Source organism: Somniosus microcephalus, unplaced genomic scaffold (assembly GCF_052327205.1).
Source record: "Somniosus microcephalus isolate GS21.2 unplaced genomic scaffold, FLI_Smic_1.0 unresolved_chr3, whole genome shotgun sequence".
Taxonomy (NCBI): domain Eukaryota; kingdom Metazoa; phylum Chordata; class Chondrichthyes; order Squaliformes; family Somniosidae; genus Somniosus; species Somniosus microcephalus.
This window is the reverse complement of record NW_028225181.1, coordinates 59,470,275-59,490,352: the sequence shown is the minus strand read 5'-3', so window position 1 is coordinate 59,490,352 and position 20,078 is coordinate 59,470,275. Positions and strand designations below refer to the sequence as shown.

Genomic DNA, 20,078 nt, shown 5'->3' with positions numbered 1-20,078 from the left:
AGTCCCACAGTTTGGGGGCTGAGGAGTCCCCACAGTTTGAGAGGTGAGGAGTCCCACAGTTTGGGGGGTGAGGAGTCCCCACAGCTTGGGGGATGAGGAGTCCCCACAGTTTGGGAGGTGAGGAGGCCCACAGTTTGGGGGGTGAGGAGTCCCCACAGTTTGGGGGGTGAGGAGTCCCACAGTTTGGGGGGTGAGGAGTCCCACAGTCTGGGGGATGAGGAGTCCCCACAGTTTGGGGGGTGAGGAGTCCCACAGTCTGGGGGTGAGGAGTCCCACAGTTTGGGGGGTGAGGAGTCCCACAGTTTGGGGGGTGAGGAGTCCCACAGTTTGGGGGGTGAGGAGTCCCACAGCTTGGGGGTGAGGAGCCCCACAGTTTGTGGGTGAGGAGTCCCACAATTTGGGGGTTGAGGAGTCTCCACAGTTTGGTGGTGAGGAGTCCCACAGTTTGGGAGTGAGGGGTCCCACAGTTTGGGGGTGAGGAGCCCCACATTTTTGCAGTGAGGAGTCCCACATTTTGGAGGCTGAGAAGATCACAGTTTGCGGGGTGAGGATTCCCACAGTTTGGGGGGTGAGGAGTCCCCACAGTTTGGGGGGTGAGGAGTCCCCACAGTTTGGGGGGTGAGGAGTCCCCACAGTTTGGGGGGTGCGGAGTCCCCACAGTTTGGGGGGTGAGGAGTCCCCACAGTTTGGGGGGTGAGGAGTCCCCACAGTTTGGGGGGTGAGGAGTCCCCACAGTTTGGGGGGTGAGGAGTCCCCACAGTTTGGGGGGTGAGGAGTCCCCACAGTTTGGGGGGTGAGGAGTCCCCACAGTTTGGGGGGTGAGGAGTCCCACAGTTTGGGGGTGAGGAGTCCCACAGTTTGGGGGGTGAGGAGTCCCCACAGTTTGGGGGTGAGGAGTCCCACAGTTTGGGGGGTGAGGAGTCCCCACAGTATGGGGGTGAGGAGTCCCACAGTTTGGGGGGTGAGGAGTCCCACAGTTTGGGGGGTGAGGAGTCCCACAGTTTGGGGGCTGAGGAGTCTCACAGTTTGGTGGTGAGGATTCCCACAGTTTGGGGGGTGAGGAGTCCCCACAGTTTGGGGGGTGAGGAGTCCCACAGTTTGGGGGGTGAGGAGTCCACAGTTTGGGGGTGAGGAGATCACAGTTTGTGGGGTGAAGAGTCCCCACAGTTTGGGGGTAAGGATTCCCACAGTTTGGGGGGTGAGGAGCCCCCACAGTTTGGGGCGTGAGGAGTCCCCACAGTTTGGGGGGTGAGGAGTCCCACAGTTTGGGGGTGAGGAGTCCCACAGTTTAGGGGGTGAGGAGTCCCACAGTTTGGGGGGTGAGGAGTCCCCACAGTTTGGGGGGTGAGGAGTCCCACAGTTTGGGGGTGAGGAGTCCCACAGTTTGGGGGGTGAGGTGTCCCACAGATTGGGGGGTGGGGAGTCCCCACAGTTTGGGGCGGTGAGGATTCAACAGTTTGGGGGGTGAGGAGTCCCACAGTTTGGGGGTGAGGAGTCCCACAGTTTGGGAGGTGAGGAGACCCACAGTTTGGGGGGTGAGGTGTCCCACAGATTGTGGGGTGAGGAGTCCCCACAGTTTGGGGGTGAGGAGTCCCACAGTTTGGGGGGTGAGGAGTCCCACAGTTTGGGGGTGAGGATTCCCACAGTTTGGGGGGTGAGGAGTCCCCACAGTTTGGGGGGTGATGAGTCCCACAGTTTGGGGGGTGGGGAGTCCCCACAGTTTGGGGCGGTGAGGATTCAACAGTTTGGGGAGGTGAGGAATCCCACAGTTTGGGAGGTGAGGTGTCCCACAGTTTGGGGGGTGGGGAGTCCCCACAGTTTGGGGGGTGGGGAGTCTCCACAGTTTGGGGGGTGAGGAGTGCCACAGTTTGGGGGTGAGGAGTCCCACAGTTTGGGGGGTGGGGAGTCTCCACAGTTTGGGAGGTGAGGTGTCCCACAGTTTGGGGGTGAGGAGTCCCACAGTTTGGGGGGTGGGGAGTCTCCACAGTTTGGGGGGTGAGGAGTCCCACAGTTTGGGGGTGAGGTGTCCAACAGTTTCGGGAGTGAGGATTCCCCACAGTTCGGGGAGTGAGCAGTCTCCACAGTTTGGGGGGTGAGGTGTCCCCACATTTTTGCGGTGAGGAGTCCCACAGTTTGGGGGTTGAGGAGATCACAGTTTGGGGGGTGAGGAGTCCCACAATTTGGGGGGTGATGAGCCCCCACAGTGTGTGGGGTGAGCAGTCCCCACTGTTTTGGGGGTGAGGACTCCCCACAGTTGGTGGGGTGAAGAGTCCCACAGTTTGGGGGATGAGATCACAGTTTGGGGGGCGAGGAGCCCCACAGTTTGGGGGATGAGATACCAGTTTTGGGGGGGTGAGGAGTCCCACAGTTTGGGGAGGTGAGGAGTCCCACAGTTTGGGGAGGTGAGGAATCCCACAGATTGGGGGGTGAGGAGTCCCACAGTTTGGGGGGTGAGGAGTCCCACAGTTTGGGGGGTGAGGAGTCCCCATAGTTTGAGGGGTGAGGAGTCCTCACAGTTTGGGGGGTGAGGAGGCCCCACAGTTTGGGGGTGAGGAGTCCCCACAGTTTGGGGGGTGAGGAGTCCCACAGTTTGGGGGGTGAGGAGTCCCCACAGTTTGGCGGGTGAGGAGCCCCACAATTTGGGGGTGAGGTGACCCACATTTTTGCGGTGAGGTGTCCCACAGTTTGTGGGCTGAGGAGATCACAGTTTGGGGGGTGAGGAGTCCCCACAGTTTGGGGGGTGAGGAGTCCCCACAGTTTGGGGGGTGAGGTTTCCCCACAGTTTGGTGGTGAGGTGTCCCACAGTTTCGGGGGTGAGGAGTCCCCACAGTTTGTGGAGTGAGGAGTCCCCACAGTTTAAGGGGTGAGGAGCCCCACAGTTTGGGGGGTGAGGAGCCCCACAATTTGGGGGTGAGGTGCCCCACATTTTTGCGGTGAGGTGTCCCACAGTTTGTGGGCTGAGGAGATCACAGTTTGGGGGGTGAGGAGTCCCCACAGCTTGGAGGGTGAGGAGTCCCCACAGTTTGGGGGTAAGGATTCCCACAGTTTGGGGGGTGAGGAGTCCCCACAGTTTGGGGGGTGAGGAGTCCCCACAGTTTGGGGGCTGAGGAGTCCCACAGATTGGGGGGTGAGGAGTCCCACAGTTTGGGGTGAGGATTCCCACAGTTTGGGGGGTGAGGATTCCCACAGTTTGGGGGGTGAGGAGTCCCCACAGTTTGGGGGGTGAGGAGTCCCCACAGTTTGGGGGGTGAGGAGTCCCCACAGTTTGGGGGGTGAGGACTCCCACAGATTGGGGGGTGAGGAGTCCCACAGTTTGGGGGTGAGGATTCCCACAGTTTGGGGGTGAGGAGTCCCACAGTTTGAAAGGTGAGGAGTCCCACAGTTTGTGGGGTGAGGATTCCCCACAGTTTGTGGGGTGAGGAGTCCTCACAGTTTGGGGGGTGAGGAGTCCCACAGTTTGGGGGGTGAGGAGTCCCCACAGCTTGGGGGTGCGGAGTCCCACAGTTTGGGGGTGAGGAGTCCCCACAGTTTGGGGGGTGAGGAGGCCCCACAGTTTGGGGGTGAGGAGATCACAATTTAGGGTGTCAGGAGTCACCACAGTTTGGGGGGTGAGGAGTCCCCACAGTTTGGGGGTGAGGAGATCACAATTTAGGGTGTGAGGAGTCACCACAGTTTGGGCGGTGAGGAGTCCCACAGTTTGGGGGTGAGGAGATCACAATTTAGGGTGTGAGGAGTCACCACAGTTTGGGGGGTGAGGAGTCCCACAGTTTGGGGGTGAGGAGATCACAATTTAGGGTGTGAGGAGTCACCACAGTTTGGGGGTGAGGATTCCCACATTTTGGGGGTGAGGAGTCCCCACAGTTTGGGGGGTGAGGAGTCCCACAGTTTGGGGGGTGGGGAGTCCCCACAGTTTGGGGCGGTGAGGATTCAACAGTTTGGGGAGGTGAGGAATCCCACAGTTTGGGAGGTGAGGTGTCCCACAGTTTGGGGGGTGGGGAGTCCCCACAGTTTGGGGGGTGGGGAGTCTCCACAGTTTGGGGGGTGAGGAGTCCCACAGTTTGGGGGTGAGGAGTCCCACAGTTTGGGGGGTGGGGAGTCTCCACAGTTTGGGGGGTGAGGAGTCCCACAGTTTGGGGGTGAGGTGTCCAACAGTTTGGGGAGTGAGGATTCCCCACAGTTCGGGGAGTGAGCAGCCTCCACAGTTTGGGGGGTGAGGTGTCCCCACATTTTTGCGGTGAGGAGTCCCACAGTTTGGGGGTTGAGGAGATCACAGTTTGGGGGGTGAGGAGTCCCACAATTTGGGGGGTGATGAGTCCCCACAGTGTGTGGGGTGAGCAGTCCCCACTGTTTTGGGGGTGAGGACTCCCCACAGTTGGTGGGGTGAAGAGTCCCACAGTTTGGGGGATGAGATCACAGTTTGGGGGGCGAGGAGCCCCACAGTTTGGGGGATGAGATAACAGTTTTGGGGGGGTGAGGAGTCCCACAGTTTGGGGAGGTGAGGAATCCCACAGATTGGGGGGTGAGGAGTCCCACAGTTTGGGGGGTGAGGAGTCCCACAGTTTGGGGGGTGAGGAGTCCCCATAGTTTGAGGGGTGAGGAGTCCTCACAGTTTGGGGGGTGAGGAGGCCCCACAGTTTGAGGGGTGAGGAGTCCTCACAGTTTGGGGGGTGAGGAGGCCCCACAGTTTGAGGTGTGAGGAGTCCTCACAGTTTGGGGGGTGAGGAGTCCCCACAGTTTGAGGGGTGAGGAGTCCTCACAGTTTGGGGGTGAGGAGTCCCCACAGTTTGAGGGGTGAGGAGTCCTCACAGTTTGGGGGGTGAGGAGGCCCCACAGTTTGGGGGTGAGGAGTCCCCACAGTTTGGGGGTGAGGAGTCCCACAGTTTGGGGGTGAGGAGTCCCCACAGTTTGTGGGGGTGAGGAGTCCCACAGTTCGGGGGGTAGGAGTCCCCACAGTTTGGGGGGTGAGGAGTCTCACAGTTTGGTGGTGAGGATTCCCACAGTTTGGGGGGTGAGGAGTCCCCACAGTTTGGGGGGTGAGGAGTCCCACAGTTTGGGGGGTGAGGAGCCCCACAATTTGGGGGTGAGGTGCCCCACATTCTTGCGGTGAGGTGTCCCACAGTTTGTGGGCTGAGGAGATCACAGTTTGGGGGGTGAGGAATCCCCACAGTTTGTGGGGTGAGTTGTCCCACAGCTTGTGGGGTGACGAGTCCCACAGTTTGGGGGTGCAGATTCCCACAGTTTGGAGGGTGAGGAGTCCCCACAGTTTGGGAGTGAGGAGATCACAGTTTGTGGGGTGAGGAGTCCCCACAGTTTGGGGGTAAGGAGTCCCACAGTTTGGGGGGTGAGGATTCCCCACAGTTTGGGGGGTGAGGATTCCCCACAGTTAGGGGGGTGAGGAGTCCCACAGTTTCGGGGTGAGGAGTCCCACAGTTTGGGGGGTGAGGAGTCCCACAGTTTGGGGGGTGGGGAGTCCCCACAGTTTGGAGGGTGAGAGGTCCCCTCAGTTTGGGGGGTGAGGAGTCCCACAATTTGGGGGGTGAGGAGTCCCCACAGTTTGAGAGGTGAGGAGTCCCACAGTTTGGGGGATGAGGAGTCCCACAGTTTGGGGGATGAGGAGTCCCACAGTTTGGGGGGTGAGGAGTCCCCACAGCTTGGGGGATGAGGAGTCCCCACAGTTTGGGAGGTGAGGAGTCCCACAGTTTGGGGGGTGAGGATTCCCACAGTTTGGGGCGGTGAGGATTCCCACAGTTTGGGGAGGTGAGGAGTCCCACAGTTTGGGAGGTGAGGTGGCCCACATTTTGGGGGGTGGGGAGTCCCCACAGTTTGGGGGTGAGGAGTCCCATAATTTGGGGAGTGAGGATTCCCCACAGTTCGGGGAGTGAGCAGTCTCCACAGTTTGGGGGGTGAGGAGTCCCCACATTTTTGCGGTAAGGAGTCCCACAGTTTGGGGGCTGAGGAGATCACAGTTTGGGGGGTGAGGAGTCCCCACAGTTTGGGGGGTGAGTTGTCCCACAGTTTGTGGGGTTACGATTCCCACAGTTTGGAGGGTGAGAGGTCCCCACAGTTTGGGGGGTGAGGAGTCCCACAATTTGGGGGGTGAGGAGTCCCCACAGTTTGAGAGGTGAGGAGTCCCACAGTTTGGGGGGTGAGGAGTCCCCACAGCTTGGGGGATGAGGAGTCCCCACAGTTTGGGAGGTGAGGAGTCCCACAGTTTGGGGGGTGAGGAGTCCCCACAGTTTGGGGGGTGAGGAGTCCCCACAGTTTGGGGGGTGAGGAGTCCCACAGTCTGGGGGTGAGGAGTCCCACAGTTTGGGGGGTGAGGAATCCCACAATTTGGGGGGTGAGGAGTCCCACAGTTTGGGGGCTGAGGAGTCCCCACAGTTTGAGAGGTGAGGAGTCCCACAGTTTGGGGGGTGAGGAGTCCCCACAGCTTGGGGGATGAGGAGTCCCCACAGTTTGGGAGGTGAGGAGTCCCACAGTTTGGGGGGTGAGGAGTCCGCACAGTTTGAGGGGTGAGGAGTCCCCACAGTTTGGGGGGTGAGGAGTCCCACAGTCTGGGGGTGAGGAGTCCCACAGTTTGGGGGGTGAGGAGCCCACAGTTTGTGGGTGAGGAGTCCCACAGTTTGGGGGTTGAGGAGTCTCCACTGTTTGGGGGTGAGGAGTCCCACAGTTTGGGAGTGAGGGGTCCCACAGTTTGGGAGTGAGGAGTGCCACAGTTTGGGAGGTGAGGAGTTTCCACAGTTTGGGGGTGAGGAGCCCCACATTTTTGCAGTGAGGAGTCCCACAGTTTGGAGGCTGAGGAGATCACAGTTTGGTGGTGAGGATTCCCACAGTTTGGGGGGTGAGGAGTCCCCACAGTTTGGGGGGTGAGGAGTCGCACAGTTTGGGGGGTGAGGAGCCCCACAATTTGGGGGTGAGGTGCCCCACATTTTTGCGGTGAGGTGTCCCACAGTTTGTGGGCTGAGGAGATCACAGTTTGGGGGGTGAGGAATCCCCACAGTTTGTGGGGTGAGTTGTCCCACAGCTTGTGGGGTGACGAGTCCCACAGTTTGGGGGTGCAGATTCCCCACAGTTTGGAGGGTGAGGAGTCCCCACAGTTTGGGAGTGAGGAGATCACAGTTTGTGGGTGAGGAGTCCCCACAGTTTGGGGGTAAGGATTCCCACAGTTTTGGGGGTGAGGATTCCCACAGTTTGGGGGGTGAGGAGTCCCCACAGTTTGGGGGGTGAGGAGTCCCACAGTTTGGGGGTGAGGAGTCCCACAGTTTGGGGTGAGGATTCCCACAGTTTGGGGCGGTGAGGATCCAACAGTTTGGGGAGGTGAGGAGTCCCACAGTTTGGGAGGTGAGGTGTCCCACAGTTTGGGGGGTGGGGAGTCCCCACAGTTTGGGGGGTGGGGAGTCCCACAGTTTGGGGGTGAGGTGTCCCACAGTTTGGGGAGTGAGGATTCCCCACAGTTCGGGGAGTGAGCAGTCTCCACAGTTTGGGGGGTGAGGTGTCCCCACATTTTGCGGTGAGGAGTCCCACAGTTTGGGGTTGAGGAGATCACAGTTTGGGGGGTGAGGAGTCCCACAATTTGGGGGGTGATGAGTCCCCACAGTGTGTGGGGTGAGCAGTCCCCACTGTTTTGGGTGTGAGGAGTCCCCACAGTTTGTGGGTGAAGAGTCCCACAGTTTGGGGGATGAGATCACAGTTTGGTGAGCGAGGAGCCCCACAGTTTGGGGGATGAGATACCAGTTTTGGGGGGGTGAGGAGTCCCACAGTTTGGGGAGGTGAGGAGTCCCACAGTTTGGGGGATGAGGAGTCCCACAGTTTGGGGGGTGAGGAGTCCCACAGTTTGTGGGGTGAGGAGTCCTCACAGTTTGGGGGTGAGGAGTCCCACAGTTTGGGGGGTGAGGAGTCCCCACAGTTTGGGGGTGAGGAGTCCCACAGTTTGGGGGTGAGGAGTCCCACAGTTTGGGGGTGAGGAGTCCCCACAGTTAGAGGGCTGAGGAGTCCCCACAGTTTGGGGTGAGGAGTCCCCACAGTTTGGGGGGTGAGGAGTCCCCACAATTAGAGGGCTGAGGAGTCCCCACAGTTTGGGGGGTGAGGAGTCCCCACAGTTTGTGGGGGTGAGGAGTCCAACAGTTTGGGGGGTGAGGAGTCCCCACAGTTTGGGGGTGAGGAGTCCCCACAGTTTGGGGGTGAGGAGTCCCACAGTTTGGGGGGTGAGGAGTCCCCACAGTTTGTGGGGTGAGGAGTCCTCACAGTTTGGGGGGTGAGGAGTCCCACAGTTTGGGGGGTGAGGAGTCCCCACAGCTTGGGGGTGCGGAGTCCCACAGTTTGGGGGTGAGGAGTCCCCACAGTTTGGGGGGTGAGGAGGCCCCACAGTTTGGGGGTGAGGAGATCACAATTTAGGGTGTGAGGAGTCACCACAGTTTGGGGGGTGAGGAGTCCCCACAGTTTGGGGTGAGGAGATCACAATTTAGGGTGTGAGGAGTCACCACAGTTTGGGGGGTGAGGAGTCCCACAGTTTGGGGGTGAGGAGATCACAATTTAGGGTGTGAGGAGTCACCACAGTTTGGGGGGTGAGGAGTCCCACAGTTTGGGGGTGAGGAGATCACAATTTAGGGTGTGAGGAGTCACCACAGTTTGGGGGTGAGGATTCCCACATTTTGGGGGTGAGGAGTCCCCACAGTTTGGGGGGTGAGGAGTCCCACAGTTTGGGGGGTGGGGAGTCCCCACAGTTTGGGGCGGTGAGGATTCAACAGTTTGGGGAGGTGAGGAATCCCACAGTTTGGGAGGTGAGGTGTCCCACAGTTTGGGGGGTGGGGAGTCCCCACAGTTTGGGGGGTGGGGAGTCTCCACAGTTTGGGGGTGAGGAGTCCCACAGTTTGGGGGTGAGGAGTCCCACAGTTTGGGGGGTGGGGAGTCTCCACAGTTTGGGAGGTGAGGTGTCCCACAGTTTGGGGGTGAGGAGTCCCACAGTTTGGGGGGTGGGGAGTCTCCACAGTTTGGGGGGTGAGGAGTCCCACAGTTTGGGGGTGAGGTGTCCAACAGTTTGGGGAGTGAGGATTCCCCACAGTTCGGGGAGTGAGCAGTCTCCACAGTTTGGGGGTGAGGTGTCCCCACATTTTTGCGGTGAGGAGTCCCACAGTTTGGGGGTTGAGGAGATCACAGTTTGGGGGTGAGGAGTCCCACAATTTGGGGGGTGATGAGTCCCCACAGTGTGTGGGGTGAGCAGTCCCCACTGTTTTGGGGGTGAGGACTCCCACAGTTGGTGGGTGAAGAGTCCCACAGTTTGGGGGATGAGATCACAGTTTGGGGGCGAGGAGCCCCACAGTTTGGGGGATGAGATAACAGTTTTGGGGGGGTGAGGAGTCCCACAGTTTGGGGAGGTGAGGAATCCCACAGATTGGGGGGTGAGGAGTCCCACAGTTTGGGGGGTGAGGAGTCCCACAGTTTGGGGGGTGAGGAGTCCCCATAGTTTGAGGGGTGAGGAGTCCTCACAGTTTGGGGGTGAGGAGGCCCCACAGTTTGAGGGGTGAGGAGTCCTCACAGTTTGGGGGGTGAGGAGGCCCCACAGTTCGGGGAGTGAGCAGTCTCCACAGTTTGGGGGTGAGGTGTCCCCACATTTTTGCGGTGAGGAGTCCCACAGTTTGGGGGTTGAGGAGATCACAGTTTGGGGGGTGAGGAGTCCCACAATTTGGGGGGTGATGAGTCCCCACAGTGTGTGGGGTGAGCAGTCCCCACTGTTTTGGGGGTGAGGACTCCCCACAGTTGGTGGGGTGAAGAGTCCCACAGTTTGGGGGATGAGATCACAGTTTGGGGGGCGAGGAGCCCCACAGTTTGGGGGATGAGATAACAGTTTTGGGGGGGTGAGGAGTCCCACAGTTTGGGGAGGTGAGGAATCCCACAGATTGGGGGGTGAGGAGTCCCACAGTTTGGGGGGTGAGGAGTCCCACAGTTTGGGGGGTGAGGAGTCCCCATAGTTTGAGGGGTGAGGAGTCCTCACAGTTTGGGGGGTGAGGAGGCCCCACAGTTTGAGGGGTGAGGAGTCCTCACAGTTTGGGGGGTGAGGAGGCCCCACAGTTTGAGGTGTGAGGAGTCCTCACAGTTTGGGGGGTGAGGAGTCCCCACAGTTTGAGGGGTGAGGAGTCCTCACAGTTTGGGGGTGAGGAGTCCCCACAGTTTGAGGGGTGAGGAGTCCTCACAGTTTGGGGGGTGAGGAGGCCCCACAGTTTGGGGGTGAGGAGTCCCCACAGTTTGGGGGTGAGGAGTCCCACAGTTTGGGGGTGAGGAGTCCCCACAGTTCGTGGGGGTGAGGAGTACCACAGTTCGGGGGGTAGGAGTCCCCACAGTTTGGGGGGTGAGGAGTCTCACAGTTTGGTGGTGAGGATTCCCACAGTTTGGGGGGTGAGGAGTCCCCACAGTTTGGGGGGTGAGGAGTCCCACAGTTTGGGGGGTGAGGAGCCCCACAATTTGGGGGTGAGGTGCCCCACATTCTTGCGGTGAGGTGTCCCACAGTTTGTGGGCTGAGGAGATCACAGTTTGGGGGGTGAGGAATCCCCACAGTTTGTGGGGTGAGTTGTCCCACAGCTTGTGGGGTGACGAGTCCCACAGTTTGGGGGTGCAGATTCCCCACAGTTTGGAGGGTGAGGAGTCCCCACAGTTTGGGAGTGAGGAGATCACAGTTTGTGGGGTGAGGAGTCCCCACAGTTTGGGGGTAAGGAGTCCCACATTTTGGGGGGTGAGGATTCCCCACAGTTTGGGGGGTGAGGATTCCCCACAGTTTGGGGGGTGAGGAGTCCACAGTTTGGGGGTGAGGAGTCCCACAGTTTGGGGGGTGAGGAGTCCCACAGTTTGGGGGGTGGGGAGTCCCCACAGTTTGGGGGGTGAGGAGTCCCACAGTTTGGGGGTGAGGAGATCACAGTTTGGGGGGTGAGGAGTCCTCACAGTTTGGGAGGTGAGTTGTCCCACAGTTTGTGGGGTTACGATTCCCACAGTTTGGAGGGTGAGAGGTCCCCACAGTTTGGGGGGTGAGGAGTCCCACAATTTGGGGGGTGAGGAGTCCCCACAGTTTGAGAGGTGAGGAGTCCCACAGTTTGGGGGATGAGGAGTCCCACAGTTTGGGGGATGAGGAGTCCCACAGTTTGGGGGGTGAGGAGTCCCCACAGTTTGGGGGATGAGGAGTCCCCACAGTTTGGGAGGTGAGGAGTCCCACAGTTTGGGGGGTGAGGATTCCCACAGTTTGGGGCGGTGAGGATTCCCACAGTTTGGGGAGGTGAGGAGTCCCACAGTTTGGGAGGTGAGGTGTCCCACATTTTGGGGGGTGGGGAGTCCCCACAGTTTGGGGGTGAGGAGTCCCATAATTTGGGGAGTGAGGATTCCCCACAGTTCGGGGAGTGAGCAGTCTCCACAGTTTGGGGGGTGAGGAGTCCCCACATTTTTGCGGTGAGGAGTCCCACAGTTTGGGGGCTGAGGAGATCACAGTTTGGGGGGTGAGGAGTCCCCACAGTTTGGGGGGTGAGTTGTCCCACAGTTTGTGGGGTTACGATTCCCACAGTTTGGAGGGTGAGAGGTCCCCACAGTTTGGGGGGTGAGGAGTCCCACAATTTGGGGGGTGAGGAGTCCCCACAGTTTGAGAGGTGAGGAGTCCCACAGTTTGGGGGGTGAGGAGTCCCCACAGCTTGGGGGATGAGGAGTCCCCACAGTTTGGGAGGTGAGGAGTCCCACAGTTTGGGGGGTGAGGAGTCCCCACAGTTTGGGGGGTGAGGAGTCCCCACAGTTTGGGGGGTGAGGAGTCCCACAGTCTGGGGGTGAGGAGTCCCACAGTTTGGGGGGTGAGGAATCCCACAATTTGGGGGGTGAGGAGTCCCACAGTTTGGGGGCTGAGGAGTCCCCACAGTTTGAGAGGTGAGGAGTCCCACAGTTTGGGGGGTGAGGAGTCCCCACAGCTTGGGGGATGAGGAGTCCCCACAGTTTGGGAGGTGAGGAGTCCCACAGTTTGGGGGGTGAGGAGTCCGCACAGTTTGAGGGATGAGGAGTCCCCACAGTTTGGGGGGTGAGGAGTCCCACAGTCTGGGGGTGAGGAGTCCCACAGTTTGGGGGGTGAGGAGCCCCACAGTTTGTGGGTGAGGAGTCCCACAGTTTGGGGGTTGAGGAGTCTCCACTGTTTGGGGGTGAGGAGTCCCACAGTTTGGGAGTGAGGGGTCCCACAGTTTGGGAGTGAGGAGTCCCACAGTTTGGGAGGTGAGGAGTTTCCACAGTTTGGGGGTGAGGAGCCCCACACTTTTGCAGTGAGGAGTCCCACAGTTTGGAGGCTGAGGAGATCACAATTTGGTGGTGAGGATTCCCACAGTTTGGGGGGTGAGGAGTCCCCACAGTTTGGGGGGTGAGGAGTCGCACAGTTTGGGGGGTGAGGAGCCCCACAATTTGGGGGTGAGGTGCCCCACATTTTTGCGGTGAGGTGTCCCACAGTTTGTGGGCTGAGGAGATCACAGTTTGGGGGGTGAGGAATCCCCACAGTTTGTGGGGTGAGTTGTCCCACAGCTTGTGGGGTGACGAGTCCCACAGTTTGGGGGTGCAGATTCCCCACAGTTTGGAGGGTGAGGAGTCCCCACAGTTTGGGAGTGAGGAGATCACAGTTTGTGGGGTGAGGAGTCCCCACAGTTTGGGGGTAAGGATTCCCACAGTTTGGGGGGTGAGGATTCCCACAGTTTGGGGGGTGAGGAGTCCCCACAGTTTGGGGGGTGAGGAGTCCCACAGTTTGGGGGTGAGGAGTCCCACAGTTTGGGGGTGAGGATTCCCACAGTTTGGGGCGGTGAGGATCCAACAGTTTGGGGAGGTGAGGAGTCCCACAGTTTGGGAGGTGAGGTGTCCCACAGTTTGGGGGGTGGGGAGTCCCCACAGTTTGGGGGGTGGGGAGTCCCACAGTTTGGGGGTGAGGTGTCCCACAGTTTGGGGAGTGAGGATTCCCCACAGTTCGGGGAGTGAGCAGTCTCCACAGTTTGGGGGGTGAGGTGTCCCCACATTTTTGCGGTGAGGAGTCCCACAGTTTGGGGGTTGAGGAGATCACAGTTTGGGGGGTGAGGAGTCCCACAATTTGGGGGGTGATGAGTCCCCACAGTGTGTGGGGTGAGCAGTCCCCACTGTTTTGGGTGTGAGGAGTCCCCACAGTTTGTGGGGTGAAGAGTCCCACAGTTTGGGGGATGAGATCACAGTTTGGTGAGCGAGGAGCCCCACAGTTTGGGGGATGAGATACCAGTTTTGGGGGGGTGAGGAGTCCCACAGTTTGGGGAGGTGAGGAGTCCCACAGTTTGGGGGATGAGGAGTCCCACAGTTTGGGGGGTGAGGAGTCCCCACAGTTTGTGGGGTGAGGAGTCCTCACAGTTTGGGGGTGAGGAGTCCCACAGTTTGGGGGGTGAGGAGTCCCCACAGTTTGGGGGTGAGGAGTCCCACAGTTTGGGGGTGAGGAGTCCCCACAGTTTGGGGGTGAGGAGTCCCCACAGTTAGAGGGCTGAGGAGTCCCCACAGTTTGGGGGTGAGGAGTCCCCACAGTTTGGGGGGTGAGGAGTCCCCACAGTTTGGGGGGTGAGGAGTCCCCACAGTTTGGGGGGTGAGGAGTCCCCACAGTTTGGGGGTGAGGAGTCCCACAGTTTGGGGGGTGAGGAGTCCCCACAGTTTAGGGGGTGAGGAGTCCCCACAGTTTGGGGGTGAGGATTCCCACAGTTTGGGGGCTGAGGAAATCACAGTTTAGGGGGTGAGGAGTCCCCACAGTTTGGGGGGTGAGGAGTCCCCACAGTTTGTGGAGTGAGGAGTTCCCACAGTTTGGGGGGTGAGGAGTTCCCACAGTTTGGGGGGTGAGGAGTCCCCACAGTTTGGGGGGTGAGGAGTCCCCACAGTTTGGGGGGTGAGGTGTCCCACAGTTTGGGGGGTGAGGAGTCCCCACAGTTTGGGGGGTGAGGAGTTCCCACAGTTTGGGGGGTGAGGAGTCCCACAGTTTGGGGGGTGAGGAGTCCCACAGTTTGCGGGGTGAGGAGTCCCACAGTTTGGGGGGTGAGGAGTCCCCACAGTTTGGGGGGTGAGGAGTCCCACAGTTTGGGGGGTGAGGAGTCCCACAGTTTGGGGGGTGAGGAGTCCCACAGTTTGGGGGGTGAGGAGTCCCCACAGTTTGGGGGGTGAGGATTCCCACAGTTTGGGGGGTGAGGAGTCCCCACAGTTTGGGGGTGAGGAGTCCCCACAGTTTGGGGGGTGAGGAGTCCCCACAGTTTGGGGGGTGAGGAGTCCCACAGTTTGGGGGTGAGGAGTCCCCACAGTTTGGGGGGTGAGGAGTTCCCACAGTTTGGGGGGTGAGGAGTCCCCACAGTTTGGGGGGTGAGGATTCCCACAGTTTGGGGGGTGAGGAGTTCCCACAATTTGGGGGGTGAGGAGTCCCCACAGTTTGGGGGGTGAGGATTCCCACAGTTTGGGGGGTGAGGAGTTCCCACAGTTTGGGGGTGAGGAGTTCCCACAGTTTGGGGGGTGAGGAGTCCCCACAGTTTGTGGGGTGAGGAGTCCCCACTGTTTGGGGGGTGAGGAGTCCCACAGTTTGGGGGGTGAGGAGTCCCACAGTTTGGGGGGTGAGGAGTCCCCTCAGTTTGTGGGGTGAGGAGTCCCCACAGTTTGGAGGCTGCAGAGATCACAGTTTGGGGGGTGAGGAGTCCCCACAGTTTGGGGGCTGAGGAGTCCCCACAGTTTGGGGGTAAGGAGCCCCACAGTTTGGGGAGGTGAGGAGTCCCACAGTTTGGGGGTGAGGAGTCCCCACAATTTGGGGGTGAGGAGTCCCCACAGTTTGGGGGGTGAGGAGTCCCACAGTTTGTGGGTGAGGAGTCCCCACAGTTTGGGGGATGAGGAGTCCCACAGTTTGGGGGGTGAGGAGTCCCACAGTTTGGGGGGTGAGGAGTCCCCACAGTTTGGGGGGTGAGGAGTCCCACAGTTTGGGGGTGAGGAGTCCCACAGTTTGGGGGGTAAGGAGTCTCACAGTTTGGGGGTGAGGAATCCCACAGTTTGGGGGGAGAGCAGCCCCCACAGTTTGGGGGTGAGGAGTACCCACAGTTTGGGGGGTGAGGTGTCTCACAGTTTTGGGGGGTGAGGAGTCCCCACAGTTTGGGGGGTGAGGAGTCCCCACCGTTTGGGGGGTGAGGAGTCCCCACAGTTTGGTGGTGAGGTGTCCCACAGTTTGGGGGGTGAGGAGTCCCCACAGTTTGTGGAGTGAGGAGTCCCACAGTTTGGGGGGTGAGGTGTCTCACAGTTTTGGGGGGTGAGGAGTCCCCACAGTTTGGGGGGTGAGCAGTCCCCACCGTTTGGGGGGTGAGGAGTCCCCACAGTTTGGTGGTGAGGTGTCCCACAGTTTGGGGGGTGAGGTGTCCCACAGTTTGGGGGTGAGGAGTCCCCACAGTTTGAGGGGTGAGGAGTCCCACAGTTTGGGGGGTGAGGAGTCCCCACAGTTTGGCGGGTGAGGAGTCCCACAGTTTGGGGGGTGAGGTGCCCCACATTTTTGCGGTGAGGTGTCCCACAGTTTGTGGACTGAGGAGATCCCAGTTTGGGGGGTGAGGAGTCCCCAAAGTTTGTGGGGTGAGTTGTCCCACAGCTTGTGGGGTGAGGAGTCCCCACAGTTTGGGGTGTGAGGAGTTCTCACAGTTTGGGGGGTGAGGAGTCCCACAGTTTGGGGGTGAGGAGACCCCACAGTTTGGGGGGTGAGTCGTCCCACAGTTTGAGGGGTGCGGAGTCCCACAGTTTGGGGGTGAGGAGTCCCACAGTTTGAGGGGTGAGGAGTCCCCACAGTTTGTGGGGTGAGGAGTCCCACAGTTTGGGGGGTGAGGAGTCCCCACAGTTTGTGGGGTGAGGAGTCCTCACAGTTTGGGGGGTGAGGAGTCCCACAGTTTGGGGGGTGAGGAGTCCCCACAGTTTGGGGGGTGAGGAGTCCCCACAGTTTGTGGGGTGAGGAGTCCCACAGTTTGGGGGGTGAGGAGTCCCACAGTTTGGGGGGTGAGGAGTCCCCACAGTTTGGGGGTGAGGAGTCCCACAGTTTGGGGGTGAGGAGTCCCACAGTTTGGGGGTGAGGAGTCCCCACAGTTTGGGGGTGAGGAGTCCCCACAGTTAGAGGGCTGAGGAGTCCCCACAGTTTGGGGGTGAGGAGTCCCACAGTTTAGGGGGTGAGGAGTCCCCACAGTTTGGGGGTGAGGAGTCCCCACAGTTTGGGGGTGAGGAGTCCCCACAGTTTGGGGGGTGAGGAGTCCCCACAGTTTGGGGGTGAGGAGTCCCCACAGTTTGGGGGGTGAGGAGTCCCCACAGTTTGGGGGGTGAGGAGTCCCCACAGTTTGGGGGGTGAGGAGTCCCCACAGTTTGGGGGGTGAGGAGTCCCCACAGTTTGGGGGGTGAGGAGTCCCACAGTTTGGGGGGTGAGGAGTCCCCACAGTTTAGGGGGTGAGGAGTCCCCACAGTTTGGGGGTGAGGATTCCCACAGTTTGGGGGCTGAGGAAATCACAGTTTAGGGGGTGAGGAGTCCACACAGTTTGGGGGTGAGGAGTCCCCACAGTTTGGGGGGTGAGGAATCCCCACAGTTTGGGGGTGAGGAGTCCCCACAGTTTGGGGGTGAGGAGTCCCCACAGTTTGGGGGGTGAGGAGTCCCCACAGTTTGGGGGTGAGGAGTCCACACAGTTTGGGGGTGAGGAGACCCCACAGTTTGGGGGGTGAGGAGTTCCCACAGTTTGGGGGGTGAGGAGTTCCCACAGTTTGGGGGGTGAGGAGTCCCACAGTTTGGGGGGTGAGGAGTCCCACAGTTTGGGGGGTGAGGAGTCCCCACAGTTTGGGGGTGAGGAGTCCCCACAGTTTGGGGGTGAGGAGTCCCACAGTTTGGGGGGTGAGGAGTCCCACCGTTTGGGGGGTGAGGAGTCCACACAGTTTGGGGGTGAGGAGTCCCCACAGTTTGGGGGGTGAGGAGTCCCCACAGTTTGGGGGCTGAGGAGTCCCCACAGTTTGGGGGGTGAGGAGTCCCCACAGTTTGGGGGTGAGGAGTCCCCACAGTTTGTGGAGTGAGGAGTTCCCACAGTTTGGGGGGTGAGGAGTCCCCACAGTTTGGGGGGTGAGGAGTCCCCACAGTTTGGGGGGTGAGGAGTCCCCACAGTTTGGGGGGTGAGGAGTCCCCACAGTTTGGGGGGTGAGGAGTCCCCACAGTTTGGGGGTGAGGAGTCCCCACAGTTTGTGGAGTGAGGAGTTCCCACAGTTTGTGGAGTGAGGAGTTCCCACAGTTTGGGGGGTGAGGAGTTCCCACAGTTTGGGGGTGAGGAGTCCCACAGTTTGAGGGGTGAGGAGTCCCACAGTTTGGGGGGTGAGGAGTCCCACAGTTTGGGGGTGAGGAGCCATCACAGTTTGGGGGGTGAGGAGTCCCACAGTTTGGGCGTGAGGAGCCATCACAGTTTGGGGGGTGAGGAGTCCCCACAGTTTGGGGGTGAGGAGTCCCACAGTTTGGGGGTGAGGAGTCCCACAGTTTGGGGGGTGAGGAGTCCCCACAGTTTAGGGGTGAGGAGTCCCCACAGTTTGGGAGGTGAGCAGTCCCACAGTTTGGGGGTGAGGAGTCCCACAGTTTGTGGGGTGAGGAGTCCCCACAGTTTGGGGGGTGAGGAGTCCCCACAGTTTGGGGGGTGAGGAGTCCCCACAGTTTGGGGGGTGATGAGTCCCACAGTTTGGGGGGTGAGGAGTCCCACAGTTTGGGGGGTGATGAGTCCCACAGTTTGGGGGGCGAGGAGTCCCACAGTTTGGGGGGTGAGGAGTCCCCACAGTTTGTGAGGTGAGGAGTCCCCACAGTTTGGGGGCTGAGGAGTCCCACAGTTTGGGGGTGAGGAGTCCCCACAGTTTGGGGGTGAGGAGTCCCACAGTTCGGGGGTGAGGATTCCCACAGTTTGGGGGTGAGGAGTCCCACAGTTTGGGGATGAGGAGTCCCCACAGTTTGGGGGGTGAGGAGTCCCCACAGTTTGGGGGGTGAGGAGTCCCACAGTTTGGGGGTGAGGAGTCCCCACAGTTTGGGGGTGAGGAGTCCCCACAGTTTGGGGGGTGAGGAGTCCCCACAGTTTGGGGGGTGAGGAGTCCCCACAGTTTGGGGGGTGAGGAGTCCCCACAGTTTGGGGGTGAGGACTCCCACAGTTTGGGGGGTGAGGAGTCCCACAGTTTGGGGGGTGAGGAGTCCCCACAGTTTGGGGGGTGAGTAGTCCCCACAGTTTGGGGGTGAGGAGTCCCACAGTTCGGGGGTGAGGATTCCCACAGTTTGGGGGGTGAGGATTCCCACAGTTTGTGGGGTGAGGAATCCCACAGTTTGGGGGTGAGGAGTCCCACAGTTTGGGGGGTGAGGAGTCCCCACAGTTTGGGGGGTGAGGAGTCCCCACAGTTTGGGGGGGTGAGGAGTCCCCACAGTTTGGGGGGTGAGGAGTCCCCACAGTTTGGGGGGTGAGGAGTCCCCACAGTTTGGGGTGAGGATTCCCACAGTTTGGGGGTGAGGTGTCCCCACAGTTTGGGGGGTGAGGAGTCCCACAGTTTGGGGGGTGAGGAGTCCCACAGTTTGGGGGTGAGGAGTCCCACAGTTTGGGGGGGTGAGGAGTCCCCACAGTTTGGGGGTGAGGAGTCCCACAGTTTGGGGGGTGAGGAGTCCCCACAGTTTGGGGGCTGAGGAGTCCCACAGTTTGGAGGTGAGGAGTCCCCACAGTTTGGGGGGGTGAGGAGTTCCCACAGTTTGGGGGGTGAGGAGTCCCACAGTTTGGGGGGTGAGGTGTCCCACAGTTTGGGGGTGAGGAGTCCCCACAGTTTGGGGGGTGAGAAGTCCCCACAGTTTGGGGGTGAGGAGTTCCCACAGTTTGGGGGGTGAGGTGTCCCACAGTTTGGGGGTGAGCAGTCCCCACAGTTTGAAATGTGAGGAGTCCCCACAGTTTGGGGGTGAGGAGTCCCCACAGTTTGGGGGGTGAGGATTCCCACAGTTTGCGGGGGTGAGGATTCCCACAGTTTGGGGAGGTGATGAGACCCACAGTTTGGGAGGTGAGCTGTCCCACAGTTTGGGGGGTGGGGAGTCACCACAGTTTGGGGGGTGAGGAGTCCCACAGTTTGGGGGTGAGGAGTCCCATAGTTTGTGGAGTGAGGATTCCCCACAGTTTGGGGAGTAAGCAGTCTCCACAGTTTGGGGGGTGAGGGGTCCCCACATTTTTGCGGTGAGGAGTCCCACAGTTTGGGGACTGAGGAGATTACAGTTTCGGGAGTGAGGAGTCCCCACAGTTTGTGGGGTGAGTTGTCCCACAGTTTCTGGGGTGACGATTCGCACAGTTTGTGGGGTGAGAAGTCCCCACAGTTTGGGGGGTGAGGAGTCCCACAATTTGGGGGGTGAGGAGTCCCACAATTTGGGGGATGAGATCACAGTTTGGGGGTGAGTCGTCCAATGGTTTGGGGGGCGAGGAGCCCCACAGTTTGGGGGATGTGATCACAGTTTTGGGGGGTTGAGGACTCCCACAGTTTGGGGGGTAAGGAGTCCCCACAGTTTGGGGGGTGAGGAGTCCCCACTGTTTGAGAGGTGAGGAGTCCCACAGTTTGGGGAGGTGAGGAGTCCCACAGATTGGGGGGTGAGGAGTCCCACAGTTTTGCGGGGTGAGGAGTCCCCACAGTTTGGGGGGGTGAGGAGTCCCCACAGTTTGGTGGTGAGGTGTCCCACCGTTTGGGGGGTGAGGAGTCCCCACAGTTTGTGGAGTGAGGAGTCCCCACAGTTTGGGGGGTGAGGAGTCCCACAGTTTGGGGGGTGAGGAGCCCCACAATTTGGGGGTGAGGTGCCCCACATTTTTGCGGTGAGATGTCCCACAGTTTGTGGGCTGAGGAGATCACAGTTTGGGGGGTGAGGAGTCCCCACAGTTTGTGGGGTGAGTTGTCCCACAGCTTGTGGGGTGACGAGTCCCACAGTTTGTGGGGTGAGTTGTCCCACAGCTTGTGGGGTGACGAGTCCCACAGTTTGGGGGTGCAGATTCCCCACAGTTTGGAGGGTGAGGAGTCCCCACAGTTTGGGAGTGAGGAGATCACAGTTTAGGGGGTGA

The 20,078-nt window shown here is 60.1% G+C and overlaps 1 pseudogene; it reads right to left on the bottom strand.

Moving 5' to 3' along the window:
• The window catches only part of LOC147091596 (uncharacterized), a 92,896-nt pseudogene extending 74,446 nt beyond the window's left edge, over positions 1–18,450 (bottom strand).
• Positions 18,451–20,078: the final 1,628 nt, after the last annotated feature.